At 49.2% G+C, this 26,092-nt stretch overlaps 1 long non-coding RNA gene across 1 annotated transcript; it reads right to left on the bottom strand.

Moving 5' to 3' along the window:
• Positions 1 to 10,547: 10,547 nt before the first annotated feature.
• On the bottom strand, positions 10,548 to 14,542 carry LOC109282574 (uncharacterized). Its single transcript, XR_002089584.2, has 2 exons — positions 12,255 to 14,542; positions 10,548 to 10,704 (listed from the first exon to the last, which is right to left on the bottom strand). It is a non-coding gene; the product is annotated as an uncharacterized LOC109282574 (long non-coding RNA).
• Positions 14,543 to 26,092: the final 11,550 nt, after the last annotated feature.

The raw sequence follows: 26,092 nt of genomic DNA, 5'->3' as shown, positions 1-26,092 counted from the left end.
GAAGCGCTGGAGAGGTAGGAAATGAAAATATGGGTGGAAACCATAATTAGAGAAAAAAAAAAACAAGACTGGCAGGTGGAGGTGTGTTCAGTATTATTGTATGTGAATTCTGTGAGGGAAGTAGGGAGATCTAACTATCTTGGTGGTAATTTAGAAAGCACAGGAGATACTATTTGTGTATGAGTGATCCATTTTGTCTACCCATTGGTTTGTGGCTGATAAGGTGAGTGGCTGGATGTCTAATAGCTTCAGAAGTTCCCTCCAGAAATTAGATGAATTGTGGTCCACAGTCTGAAACAGTGCTTGTGAAAAAAAACATGCAGCTGGAAACTGACCAGTAAAATAGCCGTGCAGTCTCACGAGCTGTGGTGTTCTGAGGGCAAGGCCTGAAATATGAGCTATGTTGGTAAGAAAATCTCCTACCACTAGTCTGCTTGGCTGACAAAGAATGAGGAGCAGGTCTGTGGAAAAATCAACAGATATTGTGTACCAAGGTTGCCCTGGTGTTGGTTGTGGCTGAAGGAGGTGCAGTGGCTTTGTATGTAGGGTCTTGGTGTGAGTGCAAATCTCACAGGAATAGATATAGCTCTGCATGTTCTGCTGAAATCAGGGCCAACAGAAACTTTGGAGGGCTAGGCTAGAGGTTTTGGCAAGTCCAAAGTGTCCCACAAATGGAGCATAATGGTACTGCCATAGGACTTAAACCTATAGTTCTCTCTCTCGTATGTACAGGTACCACTTGTACCACAGAAGCCCATCATGAAACTGGAAATCTGGTGTGGGGGATGATTCTGCCCCTTCTGAGTCCTGTCAGAGTTGAGAAGCTAACAGACACTGGGTAATTAGAGAACAGAGCCATGTTACCTGGTCCTAGTCTACAGTGGCTCTGATAAGATTCCTTGGACTTTTCAATACAGGGCATCCACCTTACTGTTCTTGGTGCTGGGGTGGTAGATGACTTTGAAATTAAACCAGCTAAAGAACAGAGACCATCTTATTGATCTCTGGTTGAGATTCTGGGTGGTCTGCAAGTATTCCAGATTTTTATGGTCAGCTGGTATCTGCACTGGGAACCAAGGCCCTTCTAAATGGTGCCACTATTCTTCAAATGCTACTTTGATTGCTCAAAGGGCCCAGTCCAGGATATTATAATTGCACTTGGCAGGAGTCAGCTTCCTAGAAAAGTAGGCACATGGATGGGGAAGTCCATGTGTCCCCACCAGTTGGGCCAGTACAGCCCCAATAGCACAGATAGAGGCATCAGTCTCTACCAGGAAAGGCTGGGCAGTGTCTGGGTATATCAAAATGGGGGCTGAAGTGAAGGCTTGAAGGCAGCCTGGGATTCCAGGATCCATGTGAAGCTGCCCTTTTCTTAAGAAAAGCAGTGATTGGGGCCACCTGTTTGTAGAACCCCTTTATGAATTGCCGAAGAAATTGGTGAAACCAAGGAAGTGCTGCACCCCTCAGACATCCTTTGGTGGTTGCCAGTCTAAGATGGCAGAGACCTTCCTCAGGTCCATAGACAACCCTTCAAGCATGATTACATACTTTAAGAACCGAAACATCAAATTTATATTTTTCCAACTTGGTGTATTAGCAGTGGCTCCTAAACCATTGCAACACTACGCAAACATGATGTTCATGCTAGTCAGGGTCCTTGGAAAATATTAAAATATCATCTAGGTATATAATCATGAACTGGTCCAGTATGTCCTGAAAAAATGTCATTTATGAAGTGTTCAGGAGTGTAGACAAGATGATGGTCACTAAGGGGGGCCAACCTAAAACTAGAGGGGTCGACCTGGGCAGTGTGGAGCATCGAGATGTAAATGTGGTCCAACTGGGAGTGGTGCACCTGCTCCTCCTCCACCTTGATGAAGATGAAGGTGGTTGTGTCGTTAGGGTGACAAGCATGCCAGACGTCCACCAGGGAGTGCTCCAAGAGGATCCCCCTGAGGATGTTGGCAGCGGCCTGGCTCCACTCCCTGCCTTTGTGGTTCTGTGCTTCAAGGGTGACATTAAAGTCAGGAAAAGTCTCAGGAGTGTTAGAAATCTCAAAAGGCATCATCAAATACTCAAAATGACTGTATTGTAACCTGAAGGCAGTTTTCCATTTGTCACTTTCACAAATGCAAATGAGGTTGTTTGCCCCAATGAAGGTCCAATTTGGTGAATAGCTTGGAAGGGTAGAGCTGGTCCAGCAATTCTTGGATCAATGGGAGCAGATAGCAATTTTGAATAGTGACTTTATTTACAGCTCTATAGATCATACAGGGTTGGAGAGAGTTGTCTGTCTTAGTTACAAAGAAAACTGGGGCCCCAGCTGGGGATGTGGAGGGCCTAACAAACTCTTTTTGAAGGTTGTCCTTAATATACTCCTTGAGGGTCTTAAGATCTGGTCCAGAGAGGGAGTAGATGTATCCAAATGGGATTTGTTCTCCCAGCATGTCAATGAAGCAATCATATGGGCAACGTAAGGGAAGTTTATTCACCTCCTTCTTAGTGAACACATCAGCCAGGTATATTGCTGGGAGACATGGGTCACTGGATATCAGAACAATGCTGTTTGGTGGTATGAGCTGTGATCCCTCTGCCAAGGGCATGGAGCCTAGCAGGTTTGGCCTTACACCTGATCTTGGCCCTGGCCAGAGGAAGTCCAAGAAACCATGTTTGTCCATAGTACACATAATCAAACTGGAGTTCCCTCTGCTCCCACAGGATGTCTGGGTTCAGACAGGACATCCAAGGTGCCCCTAGGAAGACTGAAAAGATGAGGGAATTAATTAAATCAAAGCAAAGGAGGTCCCCATGTGCACCTATCCATACCTCCAGAAGGACTATTTCCTGGGTGATGGGGCCCAAGGACAGGGCGGATCCATCCACTCCATCTACTACATTGGGAGTCTCTAAACTGGAATCTAATGCTATATGGCAAAGGCCAAGTCCTGAAGTCCCTGTGTCCAAGAGGGCCAAATGGTAGATGTCAGCCATGGTTGGGTGCTGGTTTGGTGGAGGGGAACTAGTAAAGGGATTCTTGGTCCGTGGCAGTTATAGAGATTCTGGTAGAGGTCAGAAGGGATGGTTGAAAAATAGGTAATTGATCCACACTGCAGCCCTTTATTGAGGCTGGGCCAGTCAGTTTCCCACCAATGAGCTGGGAATACCCTTTTGGGGACAGGCCCAAGCAAAGTGCCCAACCTCCCCACAGTAGAAGCAGAGACCTCCTGCATACCTTTTCCTCCAGGGTATCTCTTTCTTATTGTCTCTACCTACATGAGCTCCATTGGTGGGACTATAGATCCTTCTGGCTTTCTGAAAGGTTCTGGAGCCTGATGTATGGCTCACTTCTCCAGACAATGTTCCAACAGGTAAACATCAATTCAAATACAAATGTCAATAATCTCATCCAGGGTTGTTGGAAATTCAAACTGGGCCATATAATCTTCAGTATCTCGCTGGAGCCCCTGGCAAAAGTAAAAGTTTTGAGTGGCTTCATTCCTACATCTGCAGGTAGGAACCTAATTCTGTGGCATAACTAGACACAGAACAGCAGTCCTATTTCAGTGTCTGATGGACCTGTTCCACTGTGTGCCTGATGTGGGTACCCAACGATTCCAGCCATCGCCTCAATAAAGGCTACAAGCTGGTTGAGGGGGGTGCCTGAGGACTCCAAGAGTGGGGAGACCCAGGCCAGGGAATCTCCAATCAGAAGACTTATTAGCCGTCCCTGGTGGTGTCCAAGGTGTACATCCAGTGGCTGAGCCAGAAAGCTAGGCAACATTGATCAACAAACCCACACAAGCTATGGGGATGAAATTTATCCTGTAGGGGAATCTTAGGTTCAGGGTTCCCAGTGGGACCGATTGAATATCTGGGCCCAGGAAAAGGGTGCTGTGGGCCAGCAGAGCCATGATTTGGGCCTGCAAACTTTTCAACCCAACCAGCAGTTCAGCCCCTAAGATCTGACCCAGCAACTGGTTCATCCTGCCACAGCTTCACTGGGTTATTAATTGGGCTGCACAAGCTGTTAGGATCCACAGAGGCATTTGGCCTAGTTATTAAGCAAGTTGGAGGTGTTATCAGCATCTGTAGTCAGGGGGCAAACTGAAGCCAACTGGGTTCATGCGCCAAGCCAGGGGGTTACCAGAAGCAGGTATCAGGAAGCAAGGTGAAGTGAAACCGAGGTTCCGAAGTTCAAGGACTGGATGTGAGGGCAGGAATAGGTACCAGGGGAGATGCACGGATAAGAGCTACTCATAGACTGAAGTCAGTTTGTTGGGCATCAGGAACCAGGTACTGCAAGAGCTTCTTAGAAGAAGCCCTAAAACCAATCAGGATGCTGAGGCTCAGCTGTCCATGAGTGTTGCTGACCTAGTTGCCCAGCTGTAGCACAGAGGCCTTACACTACCTAGATTAAAATAGATGGATTAAAGGTCAGCTCTCAAGACCAAAACATTTAAAGGGGGGGAGAGATTATTATTATGTTGTGGGAGGGTGGGCAGGGCCTTGTTTACCTCTGCGGCCAGGTCCTCACCTTCCACCTTCAGGCCCTGCAGAGGTGGTGATGGTAGCCATACAGCATGGAGCCACTTGGGACACACCTTGCTTCGCCACCTCTGAGGTTTCCAATATGACCAGAAGCTCTTCTACCTGTAAGGACTTCCCAAGCAGGACCTGGGAGAGCTTCTGGGTTTCTACCAGGACCTCCTCAAGGCCTGGAGGCTGGTCTCTCTTTAAAGTGGGGGAGAGATTATTATGATGTTTCATTTATGTACAACTATTTCATGCTTTAGTCAGGTTCACCTCTCCTCTCAGGACTGTTGATTAATGACTTGTGAACTGGGATTCAGTCCTTACCCACTTTAAATGAATGGGTTCCAAATTATTATTAAAGTTGTCCTAATGAAGATAGTTTTCCACTGCAGTATTTTTGTGAAGTTAGCTATATTCTTCTAGTGGGGGTCGCTTTAGGATTAAATGCTTGTGTTATCTGTAATTAGAAGTTTGACCTGAAAATGTGTTCCCTTTGCTGATTTATTGCATGCAGGATTTTAAATGTCAACTTAGTATTCACGAAAAATCTTTTGTCTAAATTAAGAGCTGACTGCTGTCAGTGATATTGTGTTACAGAGCATAAGACCTGTCAAAGAAATAAGAGAAAACCATTACTTGATGTGCTTGTTATTTATTGTAAGCACTCCTAATTAAACTCTTATTGCTATATATTTTATCTATTTTATGAGGATCTTTAAAATGAAACATTCATGTCTAATGCTGTCTTAATTGTTAACAGTCATCAGTTCTGAGTAACATGGGTTGATTGGCTTATTTCATTGACAGGTCTCAAGTGTAAATCATGTACAGTAGAACTTATTTTTTCTTTGGACTTTTTTTTCCAATTTATTTTCTTGCTTTAATCTCCCACTGTGGTGTGTCAAAGTTTTCTCTTTTGAACTGCAGCATTTTCTATGGGTGAGGTTACATGTTAGAGGTTACATGGGTGAGGTTACATATTAGACCATATTAAGGGCATAGGGGAGGGTAGGTAGGAGCTGTCATGGTCCACCAGGCCAGCCTAGTGGGTAGGGGTAGACATGAAACTAGGGGTCAAAAGCCACAAGTTAAGAGCCAAATCCCAAACCAGGGTCAGAAGTCAGAAATCAGAAGTCTAGTTACCAAATCTTAAGGATAATCCACAGAGCAAATTCCAAGGGCAAACCAAACCAGTGTCAGGAGCTGGGAGTCAGGTCTGCAGAGAATCTAAAGCCAAAGTCCACTAACAAGCCCAAAGCAGGGTCAGAAAACAAGGAAGCCAGAGACGTTGTTAGGACCAGAGCTGCTCAGAGCCTTAAGACCAGTGTGTTGTGAAATAAGGCTTAGGTGCTGGTGGAAATTGGCTCCAGGACCAGTCAGAGGGAAGGGGCTGGGGGTCAGTTGGCCTTGATTATTGTAACTGGGTCAGCTGCACTTAACAAGGGCTGCAGGGTAGGAACCTACCTGAGCTTTAAACAGCTAACCTAGGGTGCAATGCAGGAGCCTTACGGGGGTTAGGTACAGTGAGGGCAGGGAGCTTCTGGGCAGCTGTGGGAGAAGGACAGATGGGATCTGTCAGCTCCCTGCATGCCCAGATTGAGCATGTGCTGCCCTTTCTGGGCCCTGAGGCTGCCTGGCAACTGCTCCCCTTCGTCCTTACTACCCCATAAGGAGCTACCTGGCAGACTAGGGTGGGCAGCTCTGGTCCTAGCAATATCTCTGAGCAGTTCTGGCCCTGGCAACATCTCTGGCTTCCCTATTTCCTAAGTCTGCTTTTGTGGGGGGATAGAGTGCTCCTCAGCCACCTCATGGAGACCTCCTATGGGGTGGCTACCCTGTTCTCCCTGGTCCTGCAGCCAGAGACCCTCCAGGACACTGAGGTGGTGCCAAGCCACCTGCTCCATCTTCTGGTCAAGGTGCAGGGGCTAGTTCTGAACCTGCTGAACCATTATGCCTCTGTGCACAACTTAGAGATGGCCTGTTTCAATTTGCAAGAAGCTGCCTACCTCGGCTCCCTCAACCCTCATGAGTGCCTGATCCTTAGCAGGGACTTCAATGTCATCCTTGAAGCACAGGACCACAAAGGCAGGGAGTGGAGCCAGGCCACTGCTGACATCCTCAAGGGGATCCTCTTGGACCACTCCCTGGTGGACGTCTGGCACACCTGTCACCCTAATGACACAACCACCTTCACCTTCATGAGGGTGCACCACTCCCAGTTGGACCAGATTTACATCTCATTGCTCCACACTGCCCCTCTAGCTTTAGGTTGGCCTCCCTCAGTGACCACCTGTGGTCTGAGCATCTGAAGCCAGCCTACTAGCATTTCAACAACTGCCTGTGGGAGGACATGGGATTTGGGGTGGCCTTCCAGGCATTCTGGCTGGCCTGGCACAGGCAGGGTGTATGTCCAGTTTTTTTTCTGCAGCTACACCCAAGGGCAGACCTGGCAGGAGGCAGCCAAAAAGGAGCTTTAATGGGAGGTGCTGGATCTGGAGAGGTGCCTGGCCACCGACCCAAACATCTCATCCATCTGCCGAGAGTGTCAGGAGAAACAGGAGGAGCTTTGGGCTCTGGATGACCACCGTGTCCATGGTGCATTTGTCCACTTGTGCATCCAGCTTCTTCGGGAAATGGACCATGGCTCCTGCTTCTTCTATGCTCTGGAGAAGAGAAGCAGCAACAAGAAATGCATCACCTGCCTCTTGGTGAGCATCAGCATTCCCCTCCTGGATCCAGATGAGATGAGAGACCATGCAAGAGTTTTCTACAGACAGCTCTTCTCCTTGGATCCAACCAATGCTGATGCCCACCAAGTCCTGTGGGAGGGATTGCCACAAGACACTGTTAGCAACCAGGACTGGCTGGAGGCTCCTCTCACTGTGGCTGAGCTGTCAGATACCCTCTGCCTGATGCCCAGCAACAAGGCACTGGGCATCAATGGGCTCATTGTGGAGTTCTACCAGGCCCTCTGGGATGTCCCTATCCCAGATCTTGTGGCTGTCTGGACCAAGTCCAAAGGGGATGGGGAAACTTCCCCTTTCATGTGTAAGGGCTGTGCTGACCCTTCTGCCCAAGAATGGGGACCTCCGTGACCTGGGGAACTGGCATCCTATCTCCATCCTCTGCACAGACTACAAAGTGTCAGTGAAGGCCATCTGGCTGCACCTGAAGTCCGTGCTGGTAGACATGATCCACCCCGACCAATCAGACACAGTGCCAGGGAGATCCATCTTCAATAACCCACCCCTACCTGGTCTATGACTTCCCAGAGCTTGCACACTGCAAAGGCCTGTCATTTGTTGTCCTGTCCCTTGACCAGGAGAAGGCATTTGACAGGGTGGATAATGAGTACCTCACAAGCATGCTGAGGGCTTTTGGCTTCAGTCCCCACTTTGTGCAGTTTCTCCAGGTGCTGTAAACCTCTGCAGAGTGCAGGGTCATGCTCAGCTGGATTCTGACAGAGCCCATACCATTCAAGCAGTGAATGCATCAAGGCTGTCCGCTGTTGGACCAGCTCTATGCTATGGCTCTCAAGCCCTTTATCTGCCTCCTGCGCAAGCAGGGGGTGGGACTGGTGATCTGAAAGCTGGCTGTGAGGTTGGGCCTGTCAGCGTATGTCAACAACAAGCTCCTCATCATTCAGGACCCAGGCAACCTGGTGCAGGTAGAGGCCTGCCAGTCCATATACCCAATGGTTTCCTCTGTCTGGGTCAACTGGGTCAAGAGCTGTTGCCTGAATGAGTGACAGGTGGCAAGTGGGCTCATTCTCACCTGCTCTCCAGGGCATCCACTGGGGTGTGGGCTCACTGCTCTACCTGTGGATCCACCTGTCCCCATCGGAGAATTGGGAACAACTAGAGGTCAGGGTGTCAGAGCAGCTGCAGACACAGGCGGGCCTGATGTGGTGCCTCTCCCTACACAGAAGGGCACTGGTGATCAACCAGCTGGTCCTGGCCATGGTCTGGCATGGCTTCAACACCCTACCCAGGCCCCCGGTGGTGCTGGCCATACTCCAGAGATGGAAGCAAGTGTTCTTCTGCCCAGGACAGCACTGGGTGTCTGCAGAAGTCCTGAGCCTCCCCTTGTGGGAGGGTGGGCAGGGCCTTGTCTGCCTCTGCAGCCAGGTCCTCACCTTCCACCTTCAGGCCTTGCAGAGGCTCCTCTATGGTGATGGTAGTTATACAGCATGGAGCCACTTGGGGCACACCTTGCTCCGCCACCTCTGAGATTTCCAGTATGACCAGAAGCTCTTCTACCTGTAAGGACTTCCCAAGCAGGATCTGGGAGAGCTTCTGGGTTTCTACCAGGACCTTCTCAAGGCCTGGAGGCTGGTCTCTCCCTCCAGGTCCCCAGGGACAGTCGCCTAAGCTGCTGACCTCCTCACCAAGCCCCTGCTGGTTGTGCTGGTGACAGAGATGCCCTGGGTGCACCGGAGGATGGTCCTGGCCCACATCATCTGTACATATGCCAAGCAGGGGTGGCCAGATCCTGCTGCACTGGTGCAGTGCATGAAGCTGTCCATGTTGTGTGAGCCCATCTACTCCAGGAGGTCAAGGCCACCCTGGCCCTCACTGCCCTCACCTACATTGATCAGGTCCTGGGTGAGGCAAGTCCCCCCCCCTCCCCCCAGTTTCCCAGCCTTCAAGAGCTCATTGTGGGGCCCTTGCCTCAGCAGGCCCATGGCACTCCCCACTTCACTACTTGAGCAGGCTGGAGGACACTGATCCAGTCTGCTTCTGTACTGCTCACTACTGTCAGCTCTATGTCTCTATGTGCTCATGTCCCATGCCATCCACCATTCTGTCCTTGCGTCCTGTCCGGACAACAACTGGTGGGCCACCCTAGGCAAGAGTGGGGCTGAAGGTCCCTGGTAGATGAGTCTGTATTCCACCCTGATCCTCCACGGCACTGGGGACATCAGCTGGTAGCTTTTCCATGGAGCCATTGCTGCAGGCATGTATCTTTCATAGTTTACAGATGCCCTTGAGACATGCCCTTTTTGTGGCCAGAGAGAGACCCTGGCACACTACCTGGAGTGCACCAGGGTGCAGCCCCTACTCCTCCTCCTCCTGAACCGTTTATTGAGGTTCTGGCTGCACTAGTCCCTGCATCTTTTTATTTATGCACTCCCTATCTGTGGTTCCATCAAGTCACAGAACCTCCTGGTCAACCTCCTTCTCACCCTGGCCAAGTTGGACGTGTACTTGACCAGGGAAGAGACTCTGGCTGGGAGGTTCCCCGGAGACTGTGGAGCCACTTTTTCCTCACCCTACTTTGCTCCCATCTCCAAACAGAGTATCACTGGGCAGTATCTGCTGGCTCCTTGGACTCATTTGAGGGCCAGTGGGTGTTGTCTGGTGTGCTCTGCTCAGTGTCCACACTCAGCACACTTGTTTTGAACCTCTGATCAACACTCTTCCCCCCCCCCCACATTTTTTCATTATTTGTCCCAAGAATTCTGTTGTCCCCTTTTCCTGTAGGCTCCCCACCTAAGGGAGGCCAATGAGAGGCTTGGTGGCCTGGGCTCATGTGTTTTATAGGGTGACAAACAGGCCTAAGCCTGCTTTTGGCTTGTTAGTGGACTTTGGGCAGGGGAGACGGAGGTGAGCATCAGCTACAGGGCCCAACAGGGGTATATGGACTGGATTCAGGCACTTGGGGACAGCATAGCCTAATCCATTTGTCTGGTGGGGACATGATTGCTGGATCCCAGTATGTGGGGGCTGTGTAACATGATCTGTGGCCCAGTGGGGGTACCTTGAGCTAGATCTGGGCACACGGGGTAGTGCAGGCTGCACAGAGCCATGGAGCAGGCAAAGAGGGAGAACTCTGCCATTTTTGCTGATACTCATTGTGTTATGTGTAAGTGCATATACATCAGCATGCAGCAAGGACAGAGCTATCTATGTACTATTGTTGGTAAAATGGGGGTGGGGGAATGGAAGCAAATAATCATTCTTCTGGATATCCATTTGCAAAGTTTGACAAAGCCACTCAGACTTATTTGCATATCATATTTTTTTAAACTTTTACTTAATGTCAAATTTGCTGACTGAAAAAGCCCTCTTTTGCGAAGTTGATTTGTTCCACTCATAGTGATTAACCTTTGTAGCTCTTCTCTGCAATTTATTCCAAGATACACAGCTGTAGCAGTTGCCTTTCATGTTCCTTCAAAGAAAGAGAAAATACTGCATTGGGCAGAGTGACTGTGCATTTCACTGAAGAACCAGTGCTTTTGTACTTAACACAAAATAGTTTTTAAAAAATGTAGCTGAACAGTTTGTGGAAGACTTTTGCCTACAGCACATGGCATGAGGCAACTACTTAAAAGATATGATGAAGCTGAAACACCTTCACATAAAACAAACACTTTGGCTACAAACAGACATCATTTTTGTGACACAATCAGCTGTATTTGAATGTGTCCTTGCACAACTGTTCTGATTGATTTGCAGAGACAGACATTGCGTGGGGCTGTTATTCTGCAGGATCACACCCTGCTGTTCTGGGGCTTTAGAAGCCAGATAAGTGTAGGGCAACAGCCCCAGGTGCCTGTTCCCAACCTGGGGGCACTTTACGTAACCAGAGGTAACCCCGTGGGTTCCCCACTCCACACTTACAGACACATGCCTGAAGAGAATTTCCAAGGTGTTCATCCACAGATGCAAATGGGGAAATGCATGCAGTTCCTTGCAGCTCCCCTGGATTAGGGCCAGGCACCCAGGGCCATTGCCCTGCAGGATCTGGACTTTAAAGCACTGAGAGCACTGGCCTGGGGTGGCTGGAGAGCATGGTCCGCCTCTTGAGCCATAAACATAGACATCCACCATGAAAATAGGGCAAAAGTATTATTAATAATCATTGCACCACAATTTTTGTGGTGTGACAAGCAGGAGGAACTTCTGTTCACTTAGATTTTGTGCTGCTATAAAAATGTTTATGGTAGTAAGAAAGTGACATCTGTATGCAGCCTTAAAATTTTACTATGTATCTGCTTTCCATAATACTGCCAAATACTATACGTATTGATATTCCACAGGTAAAAATAATTAATGGAGAGACAAATGTCATTAACCAACATTTTCTAATGACAAAGGACTTTATCCTGCACTATATGGCCTATTTCAAAATTTTCACTTGGTAATGGATTCTCACCTATATCAGGCCAAGAGCATGCACCACTTCCATTGCCATCAGGGATAGTTTTGCTTCTTGACTACACATATTGGTAAAATGTTCAAGAACAACTGTTTTTAGATTGTCAAAAAGTAATTAGACACCATACTCTCATTGATTTCAAAGGAAGCGAGGTATTAGGATGCTATTGAAAATAGCAAATTTGCAGATGACACCAAATTGGGTGGATATGCAGACATTCTGGAGGGTAGGGCTAGGTTGCAGAATGACCTGGATAGACTGGAAAAAATGATCCACAATCAATAAGTTGGGATTCAACAAGGACGAGTGCAAAGTCCTAAACTTGGGACAAAATAATTGCATGTCCAAATACAGATTGGGGAATGACTGGCTAGGCTGTAGTACTGAAGAGAAGGACCTGGAGGTTACAATAGATCATAAGCAGAACATGAGCCAACAGTGTGCCCTTGTTGCAAAAAAAACCCAACCCAAACAGCATACTGTATTTTATTAACAGGAGTGTCACTTGCAAATCAAAGGAAGTGATTCTTCTGCTCTATTTAGCATTGGTGAGGTCTTACCTGGAACAGTGTCCAGTTTTGGGCTTCAAACTTCAAGAAGGATATGGGTAGATTGGATAGAATCTTGTGGAGAGTGGCAAAAATGAGTAGAGACCTGGAAAGCATGACTGATGAGGAAAGACTGAAAAATTTATGGTTATTTAGTCTAGAGAAGAAAGAACTGAAGAGAAATTTGATGTCTTCAAATACCTGAAGGGTGACTAAAGAGAGGATGGAGATGGGCTTTTCTCTGTGACTGTGTTTTTCTCTGAGTGCAGAGTAGGTGTTTGCACCACCTCTGAGTGTCTAAGATCTGGAACAGGCTCCCCACAGAGGTGGTGAAAGCATCTACTCTGGATTAATTCAAAAGGCATTTGGATGTTTAATAGGCCTGTGTGAATACGGAAGTATTCAATTCAGATTTGGATTAGGCTGATTTGGAGGACAGTGATTCAATTTGGAGATTCAGATCACTGTCCCAAATCAATTTGGCCAAATCGGCTTCAGTTGCCCAGTAGGCCAAAGGGTCACAGTCCAGTGGCTCCAAATCTTCAGTGAGATAGGTAGCCACTGAAGCCTTGCCACTACCTGCCTGAGGCTGGGGTCTGGTGCATCTGGACCCCAACATTGAAACCATGCCCTTGGTCCACATTGGCAGTGGCTGATGTGGAGGAGACTAGAGGCAGTGTGTCCGGGCACTTGGTAGGATGAGGCCACAAGCACCATGAGCTGCCTGAGCCCTGGCTGCTCAACTAAGGAGAAGGGCTGGCCATCCAGAGAAAACATCTCCCTAGTGCTCTGGGTGACCTTGCTCGCCTTCTGAATGTGCCCCTACCCCCTTTGTCTGTGGCTTTCCCCCACTGCTCCAGGGTGGCCTACCTCTGCTTTTGGGGGATAAGTCTTTGCAGCAAGCAGGGGACTTCCATTTGGGCATGCTCCCACTGGTGCCAGGCTGAGGAGGAAGAAGGGCAAGTGGGTGCTGCAGCAGCATCGCTGTGGTGGTGAAGCGTTTCACCTCCTTGCCCCAGCTGATCTGCTTCCATCAGTGCTGGCAGATAGCATACTTGGGATCATCTGCCACCTCAAAATGATCCCACACTACACTACTCCCCCACTTCTAGATCCTGCCTCCTCAGCAGGCAGAGGCACAAAACAGGAGGAGCTAACTCAGCTGATCCACTTGCCTCTACAACCTCCTCTGAGGTGCCTTCCTGAGAAGGACATCTGGGTCTAGGGGAACTTTGAGGGGTGTGGAGCACAGACTCAGATTCCCCGTTGGTCCCCAGAATTTCTTTAGCTAGGGTGCTCAGGCCCTCTGGTTCCAGACCCAGATCCTCCTCTGGCAGTGGGAGGCTCACGCTGGGAGATAAAATTGGGGTGGAGGAGACTGTCATTCTGCTGCTGGTGCCTATTTCTGGAGGTTGTGCAGGTACAGGTACTGCTCCTACCTCCTCACTTCCACTGGCAGCAGAAGACTCATGGCTGCCAGGAAAGAGGATGCATCTATGTTTGGGGTGGGGGGATTTGCAGCTCTAGCTCTCCTCCTACTCCTTCTAGCCCCTCTCCCTTCCCTGCCAGAAGACCTGGCACCTGTCTTTCCAGAACACTTCATATTAATCTTTCCTGTGCTGGAAAATGTGTCTGTGTGTGTAACTAACTAATAATATATGTCTTCTTCTTCTCTGATGTATGACTGTGTCTAACATCTTCTGTTTTGCGTTTACTGTTGTATATGTAACTAAAATAATATCTCTTCTTCTTTTACGACTGTCTGACTTCTATGTTGTGTTAATCTGAATCTGACTTCTTCATCTGCGTTGTCTTTAGTCTGTATGTAACTATAACTAACAATGTTAATAACTATATATAATCTCTTTTTCTTCTATGACTGTCTGACTTCTTCTGTGTTGTAATAATATCTGACTTCTTCTTCTATAATGTATGTGTATGAGTGTGTGTAATGTATGTGCTTCTCTGCACAGTGATGGATCACACTGCCAGGGAAAACACAGCTTTCTTTTTAAAAAGCATTGGAAAAAAACCCAAGAACAAATATAAATGGAAAGAAATGGATTGGATAGGGATAAGTAGATGGATTCTAGTTACTAAGCTGTATCCAATCCTTTCCAAGAACAGTAACTAACAGGATACTGACTAGGTAGGAAGCCAAGTCAGTCCAGTACCTTTCAGACGTTGTTGCTCAGGCAGAAACAGCTCACAAAAGTCATGGAAAGCCTGCAAACAGAGGCTTATATGATGTTTCTGTGTTCCTCCCCCAGAGCACTGTGATTAGAAGGGGATTCAGGGAAAGATCACAGTCACTGGCTAGCTAGAGATGTCAATCTTCCCCCACCCCTCACTCCCCCTCCCTCTTCTCAGTTTCTGTTCCCCTGAAAGACCGCTTTCTGAATCTCCAAATCTTTTCCGGATCTTTCTGAATTGATTCAGAGCCTCCAAATTGATCCTGAAGTTTTTTTTTCTTCTCCAGATTCAATTTGGATTCGGCCTCCAAATTGGGCCAAATCTTCTCTGAATCAAATTGCGGACTGAAGCTTCGCACACTCCTAATATTTATCTTGCTGGGATCATCTGATCCCTGCAGACTTCCTGTCTCTGGCAGGAGGGCACCACTTGATGATCTCATGAGGTCCCTTCCAGCCCCTTGCCTATGAAATCTATGTAGGGGATAGGACTAGAACCAATGCCTTCAAGCTGCAGCAGAAGGAATTTAGGTTGAAGATTAGGAGGAACTTTCTGACTATGTGGATCAATAAGCATTGGAATAGGTTACCTGAAGAAGCTGTGAAATCTCCATCCCTGGAAGTTTTCAAATGCAGGCTGGATAGCCACTTGGCTTGGATGGTTTAGACCACGGATAATCCTGCCTTGAGCTAGGAACTAGACTAGATGACGTCGTGAGGTCCCTAAATCCTATTTTCAAAAACTTTAAAGTACATTTTCATAGCACAAGGCAGCACCATGTTAGCAGGTGAATCAGTAGAAACTAAATCTGGATATTAGCCTGTTTGCAGAGCTGTGCTATTCTGATTCTGATTTGGAGTCTGGTATATCAGTGGGTAACTACACTGAGTTATATAGATATAACTTTAATATCAGTGGGTGCATCTAGATGTGTGCCTTAATGTACAATAGCCTATTTTACTGTGCATGAGAGTGTCACATAAAAAAAAAAAACATGCAAATACACTACTCCACAGAAAATCGGCTACTGTTCATTAAGTATCACTAAAAAAGCATGCGCTTTCATTACTGTGCATTAGGACAGCCTGTGTCTCCTTCCCCACCTCAGCTTTCTCACCAGTATCCTTTCAGACTGGGCCAATGTCCTTTCAAAGCTTGAGATCTTTTTACTCCTCTGGTCTCATTTTCTTTTTATTCAGGGGGAGAGAGAGAGAACTCTTCCAAGCATACCTGGTGCATTAGGCTAGGGACAGGCATTACACAGAAACTGGTTTAAGTGATCAGAAACTGGTTTAAACCTGTAACAGAACAGACATTCAGTGCACATAAACTAATTTGAAAATGGCTGAAACCAGTTTGAGATCAATCTGGTTGAATGTAGAATCAGATTTAATTGATTTGGCTCAACCCAAAGTCTGTCCCAGACATCTTGCGGGACAGACACCCCCAGCATCCCAGCATGCTCTCTGGGCTGGGCAGGGCTCTCTGTTCCACAGTAGGGTTGGCCCCTCCCCTCTGCTCCCTGCCTACAGCTCAGCAGAGACTTGCAGACACAGCAGGGTCTATCTGGCTTCCCTGTGCCACGCTCACCCCTCTCACCATGCACTGCTTAAGCAGAGATCACTTTCTCCTCTCTCCCACAGCACTGACTGTAGCCAACGTGCAGTATGCTAGCTAGGTCTGTGCAAAATTTTGGCAGCAGTTTCATTTCAGAGGTCCAAGTATGCTTGGATCAAGCCCACTGATTACTACCCCATGGTCCTAGTCCATGTGGGTACTAATGATGCGGCCAGGAGAACCCCCGATCACCTGATGGCGGACTACAGTGCTCTGGGCAGCGTGCTGAAGGAGTTCGGTGCACAGGTGGTTTTCTCTTCCATCCTACCAGTGAACGGACGCGGAAGACGGCATGAGAACTGCATCCGAGAGACCAATTGGCGGCTTTGGCAGTGGTGTCTCGAGGCAGGCTTCGGCTTCCTGGACAACGACCCGCACATTACAATGAGGGACATGCTCAGCTGGGATGGGCTTCACCTGTCCCCCAAAGGTAAGCGTGTGTTTTCTTCTAGGTTGGCGGATCTCCTCCGGCAGACTTTAAACTAGGCTCATTGGGGGGAGGGGAAGATGAGGGCGGGGGAAGCTGTGGACCACCAAACCATGTGGCACCCACAAGGACATCCCAGCCTGAAGAAAGAGAGCACTGGGAACCTGAAAGCCATGGGGAGGCCAGCACTACGGCACAGGTAAGAAACGAGAAGGTAAGAAACAAAGGGCCCCTTGGGACTCGGAGCGGGGGGGCAGCAAAGGCACCAGTCGCAGGGCTCAAGTGCCTATATACTAATGCTAGGAGCATGGGAAACAAGCAGGATGAACCAGCGCTCCTGCTTGCACTAAACACCTATGACTTAGTGGGGCTAACGGAAACCTGGTGGGATTCGTCCCACAACTGGGCAGTACATATTGAGGGCTATAGATTGTGCAGAAAGGACAGGGTGGGGAAAAAAGGGGGAGGGGTTGCGCTCTATGTCAATGAGCAATATACATCAACCCTCATCAAGACGGAATCCAAGGATGAGGAAGTAGAAGGATTGTGGGTTAGGCTACATGGGGGGCAAGGAGAAAGGGATTTGGTGGTAGGGGTCTGCTACAGACCCCCACATCAAGGGGAAGAAAGAGATTCGGGGCTCCTGAGGCAACTCTCGGAGACCATAAAAGCTAAGGAGGCGGTAGTCATGGGGGACATAAACTACCCGGACATCTGCTGGGAGTCACAGACAGCAAAGTCCCACCGCTCACACAGGTTTCTAACCTGTGTACAGGAACTCCACCTGACACAGGAGGTACACGGTCCCACTAGGGGGAATGCCGTACTGGATCTGGTATTGGCAACGGGGGATGACATGGTAGGGCACCTACAGATTGGTAGCCATCTGGGGGACAGTGATCACCTAATAATAGAATTCACCATAAGACGTCGAGTGGGTAAGGTAACTAGTAGGGTGAAAGTGCTAGACTTTAGGAAAGCTGATCTCAATGAACTCAGGTGATTAGTCAAGGACGCACTGCAGAGTAGGAGTTTTGAAGTGATGGAAGCCCAAGAAGGGTGGTTGTGCCTTAAGGAAACGATCCTTTGGGTACAAAGCAAGACGATCCTCGTGCGAGGTAAAAGAGGGAAAGGGGCCAGGAGGCTTCCCTGGCTGACCAGAGAAATCCAGGGCAGCCTAAGGGCCAAAAGGGGAGCACATAAAAAGTGGAAACAGGGAGAGATCACCAAAGACGAATATACTTCCTCTGCTCGTGCTTGCAGGGAGGCAGTTACACGGGCCAAAGCTACCATGGAGCTGAGGATGGCAATCCAAGTAAAAGACAACAAGAAATTGTTTTTTAGATATATAGGGAGTAAAAGGAAGGCCCAGGGAGGAATAGGACCCCTGATAAATGGGCAGAAACAATTGGTGACAGACAGAGGGGACAAGGCTGAACTCCTCAACGAGTTCTTTCCCTCAGTGTTCCTAAGCGAGGGGCACGACAAGTCTCTCACTGGGGTTGTAGAGAGGCAGCAGCAAGGCGCCAGACTTCCATGTGTAGATCCTGAGATGGTGCAGAGTCACTTAGAAGAATTGGATGCCTTTAAGTCGGCAGGCCCGGATGAGCTCCATCCGAGGGTGCTGAAGGCACTGGCCGACATCATTGCAGAGCCACTGGCGGGAATATTTGAACGCTCGTGGCGCACGGGCCAAGTGGACTGGAAAAGGGCCAATGTGGTCCCCATTTTCAAGAAGGGGAGGAAGGAGGACCCGGGCAACTATAGGCCAGTCAGTCTCACCTCCATCCTTGGCAAAGTCTTTGAAAAAATTATCAAGGCTCACATTTGTGAGAGCCCGGCAGGACAAATTATGCTGAGGGGAAACCAGCACGGGTTCGTGGCAGGCAGATCGTGCCTGACCAGTCTAGTCTCTTTTTATGACCAGGTTACGAAACACCTGGACACAGGAGTAGGGGTGGATGTCGTATACTTAGACTTCAGGAAGGCCTTCGATACGGTATCCCACCCCATACTGGTGAACAAGTTAAGAGGCTGTGACTTGGATGACTACACAGTCCGGTGGGGGGAGAATTGGCTGGAGGGTCTCACCCAGAGAGTCGTGGTAGATGGGTCAGTTTCGACCTGGAAGGGTGTGGGCAGTGGGGTCCCGCAGGGCTCGGTCCTTGGACCAATACTCTTTAATGTCTTCATCAGTGACTTGGACGAGGGAGTGAAATGTACTCTGTCCAAGTTTGCAGATGACACAAAGCTATGGGGATATGTGGACACGCCGAAGGGCAGGGAACAGCTGCAAGCAGACCTGGACAGGTTGGACAAGTGGGCAGAAAACAACAGGATGCAGTTCAACAAGGAGAAATGCAAAGTGCTGCACCTTGGGAGGAAAAATGTCCAGCACACCTACAGCCTAGGAAATGACCTGCTGGGTGGCACGGAAGTGGAAAGGGATCTTGGAGTCCTAGTGGACTCCAAGATGAACATTAGTCGGCAGTGTGACGAAGCCATCAAAAAAGCCAATGGCACTTTATCGTGCATCAGCAGATGCATGACGAATAGGTCCAAGGAGGTGATACTTCCCCTCTATCAGGCACTGGTCAGACCGCAGTTGGAGTACTGCGTGCAATTCTGGGCGCCACACTTCAAGAAGGATGCGGATAACCTGGAGAGGGTCCAGAGAAGGGCCACTTGTATGGTTAAGGGCCGACAGACCAAGCCCTACGAGGAGAGACTAGAGAAACTGGACCTTTTCAGCCTCCGCAAGAGAAGGTTGAGAGGCGACCTTGTGGCTGCCTATAAGTTCATCACGGGGGCACAGAAGGGAGTTGGTGAGTACTTATCCACCAAGGCGCCCCCGGGGGTTACAAGAAATAACGGCCACAAGCTAGCAGAGAGCAGATTTAGATTGGACATTAGGAAGAACTTCTTTACAGTTAGAGTGGCCAAGGTCTGGAACAGGCTCCCAAGGGAGGTGGTGCTCTCCCCTACCCTGGGGGTCTTCAAGAGGAGGTTAGATGAGTATCTAGCTGAGGTCATCTAGACCCAGCACTCTTTCCTGCCTATGCAGGGGGTCGGACTTGATGATCTATTGAGGTCCCTTCCGACCCTAACATCTATGAATCTATGAATCTATTTCGGGGCCTGAAACACCAAATCTGAAATAAACTGGAAGGCTCCAAAACATCTTTGAAATGAAACCAAACTATTTGAAACTTTTCAGATGTTTCAGGTGTTTCAGAGCCAGGCTTGCAGGGAAATAAAAACTAAGGTAAGGGAGGGAGAAGAGGGATGGAAGGAGTGCTCTGATACTGACATATGTAGCTGGCCAGTGTCTGGGATCTGTCCCTGAGGTCCCTTCCAATCCCAGTGCTCTGGGGGAGGGACCGTAGCCTGCTGTCCTCCCGCGTTCAGATCCGGGGGTCTGGGAGGAATTTGGCACAACCCCGCAGCCCTCTGGGGGGAATGGGCCCCCAGATCTGCATGCAGGATGACAGCATGCTGCCACTGCCAGTTGGGGCCAGTGCCAGCACCTGAGTCTGCTCTACACAGACTGCATTGAGCACAGCTGAAAGAGCTGTAGGAGAAGCCCCCATGGCTGCCCTGCCCAGCCCCATCCCCGACTTGGCCCCAGCCTAGTTCCCGCACTTAAAAAACAAAACAAAACCCAAACCCCTTGCACTTACTGGCTGTAGCAGTGACAATCAGGGTTTCTAAGGGCTCATGGCAGAGCCCCCCCACACAGTGCGGTTTGCCCCCCCTCCTGCTTGGCACCCATATGGCAGCTGTCTCATTGCACAGATGCAACACAGCTCAGCAGGGCACTGGATGCTGTCTGGGAGCTGGGGCTGAGTGGTGCCAGGCTCCAACTGACTGCCATCCCAGTTCCCAGACAGTGCGCAGAACCCTGCCGAGCTGTGCTGCACCTGCATGATGTGACAGCTGCCATGCAGGTGCCAAGCCGGGGGGGGGGTGATCCCCACTTCCCCGTGCTTGGCGATCATGAGCCTCCAGAGGCCCTGATCACCGCTGCTGCAGCTGGTGAGTGTGGAGCTCCCAGACAGTGTGTGGCACCCTGTGCAGGGCTTTTTTGTTATGTGCTGGGATGAGGCTGGGGCCGGGCAGGGGATGAGGTGGGCAGGGCAGCTGTGGGGGCTTCTCCCACAGTCTCCCCTACCAGGGCAGAAGCAGGCATAGCCAAATGAGCTGCGGGAGAAGCCCCATGGCGTGGGTGCAGCACAGTTCAGCAGGACAAGGCAGGGCAGTGCGCGCTGTTTGGGAACTGGGGCAGCTCCAGCAGTCATCAGGAGCCTGGTGCCACTCAGCCCCGGTGTACCTAGCTCCCAGACAGCGTGCAGTACCCTGTCGAGACACGCTCACCTGTGCCATGGGGCAGCTGCCGTTTGGGTGCCAAGCAGGGGCAGTGATCCCTGCTGCCCCCACTGCCCCTCACTGCATGGGGGGCGCTCTGCCACAAGCCCCCAGAGGTCCTGATCACTGCTGCTGCAGGCAGTGAGTGCAGGGCTTTATTTTTAAAGTGCTGGGACTAGGCTGGGTCCAGACAGGGAATGGGGCAGGCAGGGCAGCCATGGGGGGCTTTTCCTGCACCTCCCCCCACCCAGGGAGAGGCAGGCACAGTTGAAGAAGCCACAGGAGAACCTGCAGCCACCCAGCTATGCCTGCGTTTTCCCAACTGATCCAAATCTCTGAACAGTGTTAGAACTCTGAAACAGAATCAGCTGAATCAAAATGGAATGGTGACCTAAAACACCAAAACAAATCACTGTTCCTCTGAGATGGCCAAATCTGAAACCAAAATGAAAAATAGCCATTTCACACAGCCCTAATGAGAGCTAATACTATGTCAGGCAGATAGGACAGTGTTCACTTTTGGAGGTAATCAACAGCTCAGTATAGTAATGTCCCTGCTTTCCTTCCTTTGGAAAAGGCAGATGAGGTTCTTTGGGTAAATCTGATATCTTTTATTAGACCAACTAAATAGTTAAAAAAAAATTCTTAGCAAGCTTTTGGATTTAAAAACCCTTCATTAGGCTGAAGAAGCACCTGTAGTTGGTGTGTGCTCTTCCTGGGAGGAATAAATAATAAAGAAGCCAGAGGCTGGTATGCATTTTCCTTTGGAAAAGCTGTTTAAGAGCTTGTAATAAGCAAGTCTTTGTTTTCTGGGAGGTTAAATGCTGATAACAGCTGATAAATGCTCTGTTATCAAGGAGGGCTGGGACCCCATCACTAATCACTATGTCCTGCCGGGGCCTGGCAACACCCACCTCAGCTCAACCCTGTAAAGGGAGGGAGGGCTGCTCTAGCATCCCCCAGCTTCTAACTTGAGCCACTGCAGGCATGTGCCTGCATTTCCGGGATGTCTGTCTGGTTACAAAATTGATTTATCCTAGCCAGGTTAAACTAACCTGCAAAAATTGAATCAATTCAGGCTCAGGCTTTTTGAATGTCTGTCCCTAGCCTTAGTCCCCCTCTGCCACAGGACTCCTCTGCTCAGCCTCAAGCATTTCCTTCTTACAACATGATCTGTTTGGGTACTATCCACTTGGAGAGTAGACTTGAAAAACTGGCTTTGCCTACACCTCAGCCACCATTGTTCTGTTTACAGCTGTTTTTTTCTTTTATATTGCACCATCCTGCATCACATTTTAAGAAGAGGGAGAGGCACCAAAGGCCTAGTTCTGAATGAGGGTATTATGATATCAATGAACATCAGGTGCTGCCATAGCAGGTATGTTCCATACCTGGAACTTACTGAGCAAGGCTGTTCCAGGCTTGTCCCCAGAGCCTTCAGGCCAACTGGAGACTGAGGCTTTAAGAGTGGGCGTCAGGGACAAGCCTGAGGAGTATGACTGATGTATGTCCAGTTTGGAGCATGCCAATGTATGCACATCTCCTAGTTCTGGAACCTGCTGTCACAGAGGTTGAGGCAAGTCTCATATGCACATATATACATCTAGATGTACATAGATACATATGTATCTACGTATAACTAGATCAGGGGTGGGCAATTATTTTGGGTGGAGGGCTGCTTACTGAGTTTTGAGGAGCTGTCGAGGGCTGCATGGGTAGCCCTGCCCCTTGACAGTTGCCCCGCCCCCGGTCACCATATTGAGACTGGAAGTCCTGCTCCCAACCCCTGACCTTTGGCACCAGAAGTCCCTCTCCCTGCCCTGGAAGTACTCCTTTTGGGAGGAAGGGGGCTGCAATATTGAAACTGGAAAAAACCCCAAATTATATACAAAAAATAAAAAATCTACTATAATTTATTTTAATTTATTTAAAAATATTTTTGTACTGATTTATGCAATTTATGAAATGTATCTAGAGGTGACTGCATAAGAGCTGAAAATACAGTCCTATTGTATGTTATGTGTGAGCAGTAAGGGCATGTATGTGGTGGGGTGTGGCTGGGGAGTGTGTGTGTGGTGGGATGTGGGTATGGTGGGTGGGTGTAGGGTATGTGGTTGGGGTGGGGGCTGTGGGAGGGTGGGGGGTTTATGGTGGGTGGGATGGGACAGAAAGAGACGGGGCCAGGTTGCTGACTCCATCGCAAGCACCTCCAGCAGACTGTGTGCGAGCCTCATGCGATGAAGCCAGCCAGGCCCCACACCCAGGCTCTGCACTCCTGCTGCTGCACCCTGGGTCCCTGCCAGCATTCCCTCTAAGCTGTGTGGTGTGTGCAGTTGCACAGGCATGCTCATGCCACACTGCCAGGCATGCCTGAGCAGCCACACACACCACACAGCTTAGAGGGAATGCTGGTCCCTGCTGGTCTCAGGGCACCTGCACCATGCTCCTGCCTGCCACTGCTGTTTCCCTGCATTCCCTGCCACATGCTTGCCTGCCACTCACTGCACAACTCTCCATGGCCCCTGCCACTCGCCCTACCACTCTCTGTAGCCCCTGCCACTTCCCGCACCACTCCCTGTGGCCCCTGCAGCTTCCTGTGGCCCCTGCCACTCACTGCACCATTCCCTAAGGTTCCCACCACTCCCTGCAGGTCCCTGCCACTTACTGCACTGCTCCTTGTAGCCCCCACCACTTACTGCACCATTCCCTGTGGCTCCTGCCACTCCCAACAGGCCCTGCTGCTTCCCACACTGCTCCCTGTGGCCCCTGCTATTTCCTGCACTGCTCTCTGTGGCCCCTGCCACTAGCCATGGCCCGTACCACTTAGTCACCGCCAATTCCAGTGCTGCTCGCCATGGCCCGTGCCACTTACTGTGCTTCTGTCACTTCTCACGCTGCTCCCCTTGGCCTCAGCTGCTCCCCGTGCCACTCCCTGCAGCCACCACCACTTCCCACACTGATCCCTGCAGCTCTGCCCCCTGCCGCTGTGCTGTTACCTGCAGCCTCTACTGCTCCTCATGTCCCCCCAATGCAACCACTTCCCTCCAACCTCCCCCCACCTGCTGCTTCCCATTCTGGCTCCAGCCTGGCGTGGGAAGCACCAGGGGGCTCCCAGCTGCTAGGCTGTTCACAGCAATTCCCCCAACTTCTTTCATCCAATCTTACCTTACTTTCCGCTTGGATGGAGTGAAGGGAGTGAACCGCTCCAGGGTCATGAGGACAGAAGCCACAGAGGTTTCCAGTTGGGGGATGAGGGTGGGGTGGGGTGGGGTGGAGCCGGGCCAGCCTTGCTGCTCAGCCACAAGCTCCCACTGGTCCTGCTGCTGCTGGCTGCCTGTCAAAGATGACAGGCAGCCAGGGGCAGATAAAAATTAATTTTCTAAAATTTTTAGAGGCCCTGTGGGCTGGATAGAATAGGCTGGTGGGCTGGATCTGGCCCACAGGCTGTATTTTGCCCACCCCAATCTAGATGCATATATACAAATAATTATTATTTAAGAGTGTGTGTGTGTGCGTGTGTGTGAGAGAGAGCGAGAGAGAGAGAGAGAGAGAGAGAGAGAGATTGTCATATAGCATAAAGCTTTTTCTACATAATTTTGGAAAGGCTGGCTAATCTGTGAGTGACAAACGTACAAGTGAGGTAGACAGGTCATCCCAGATGGATACATTGGAGTATTTCTTGTACACCTCTGGTTAAGAAAAACATCACCTCTTTCCAGTATGAACAAGTCTCTTTTCCTACCCCAAAAGTCCATGAGAGTTTCAGACTTTCACTAGTTCAGAGTTGAGTATTGCCTGTCCTACACTTGAGACTAACCTAATTTTAGGGGTGTACATTTTCCCATTTAGAAACAAAAGGGAATATTGTTATGGTATGCTGAAGCACTCAAGGCATATAATAAATTAAGTTTATCATATGCTTCTGCAATTTATCCTGGCATTGTCTACATGAGATCTGTGTTAGTAAAGTACTTTACAACAAATATTTACATATATGGATTTTGGAAAATTGGGAGCTTCTACAGTTACCAATTAACGATTTTTGCAAAAATTATAATACATCCTGTAGCAAGATTAGATCCAATTTCTCCTTCTAACATCCTTCCTTCTATGTATTTGATCCCTGCTTTATGGCCTGCATGGTGGTATGCTGCTGTGCACATCATAGCTCCTGCTGTGTTTCAGTTAGTGAGATCAAATCTACAAAAATGAAATGTTCGTTCTTTCTCTTGCAAGCCAGACTTTTCACATTCACAGTCAGTTTTGCATTACCTTTACTCTGTTAGCCATCATCAGTCTTTAAATCTTCATTACTATTCCAGCAGTGCCTAGACACTTTAATTAAAAAACAAAACCAAACCATATTTTACTGTCATACAATTATATGAGGGTATGTCTACACTGAAAATTGCAGTGTTGTGTAGCAATACCCAAATTAGCTTGAAATGAGCCAGCTCAGGTGCCAGAAGCAGTTTAGGTGTTAAGTTCTGTGTTGATGCATGGGCTCACTTGCAATAAAAAAAAGATGAGCTTAAAAAAAAGGGATATACCATATTTACTTGAATCTTAGTTGACCCTGAATTTAAGACAATCCTCCAATAATTAGATTCTATGTATGAAAATATATACATTTATTATACATTTTCCAGGTATAATTATCAGAGAGTTGTCATGGATTCATCTCCTCCTACTGCTACAGCAGGAAAAGCGGTGGCTAGGGGGTCACCCCTTGCTCTCTGCCCTGCCACTTCTTCCCCCTACAGCCTTCCTGCCCCCTGCCAGTGGCATCCCACCCCCATCCCTAGCTCTCCTCAGTCCCTGTCCCTTCCTCCCCTGCTCACTGCAGTCTCTGCCTCTTCTCCTCCTTTCCCCACCTTCACTGTTAGATACTACTGGGGTTCTGTTACCTCCCAGAGCACAGCACATGGATTCTCAGCCCTCTCCAGACCACGTGGCAGTGATGGTACTGCTGACTACCCAGGTGGGGGACAAAGTTTCCATGTGTTCTCTGCCTGGATGGGAACCCAGCCTGAGCCAGACCTAAGCCGCACCTGACAATAAGGGGAGTGGGGAGGGCACAGAGAGGGAGGCAAAAACTGCAGATGGCCAGTGGACCAGGGAACAGGAGGCTGCTGTGGGTCTGACTCTGGCCCTGACCCAGGCTCAGGGCTAGAACTAAAGTTGCAGCAGCTGTCTGCCCCACTTTTCCCTGCTTTGTATGTGAATCCAAGATGAGGGGGACTTTTCC

This window comes from Alligator mississippiensis, chromosome 1, assembly GCF_030867095.1.
Source record: "Alligator mississippiensis isolate rAllMis1 chromosome 1, rAllMis1, whole genome shotgun sequence".
In the NCBI taxonomy this organism is placed as follows: Eukaryota; Metazoa; Chordata; order Crocodylia; family Alligatoridae; genus Alligator; species Alligator mississippiensis.
This window is presented reverse-complemented; position numbering and strand designations above follow the sequence as displayed.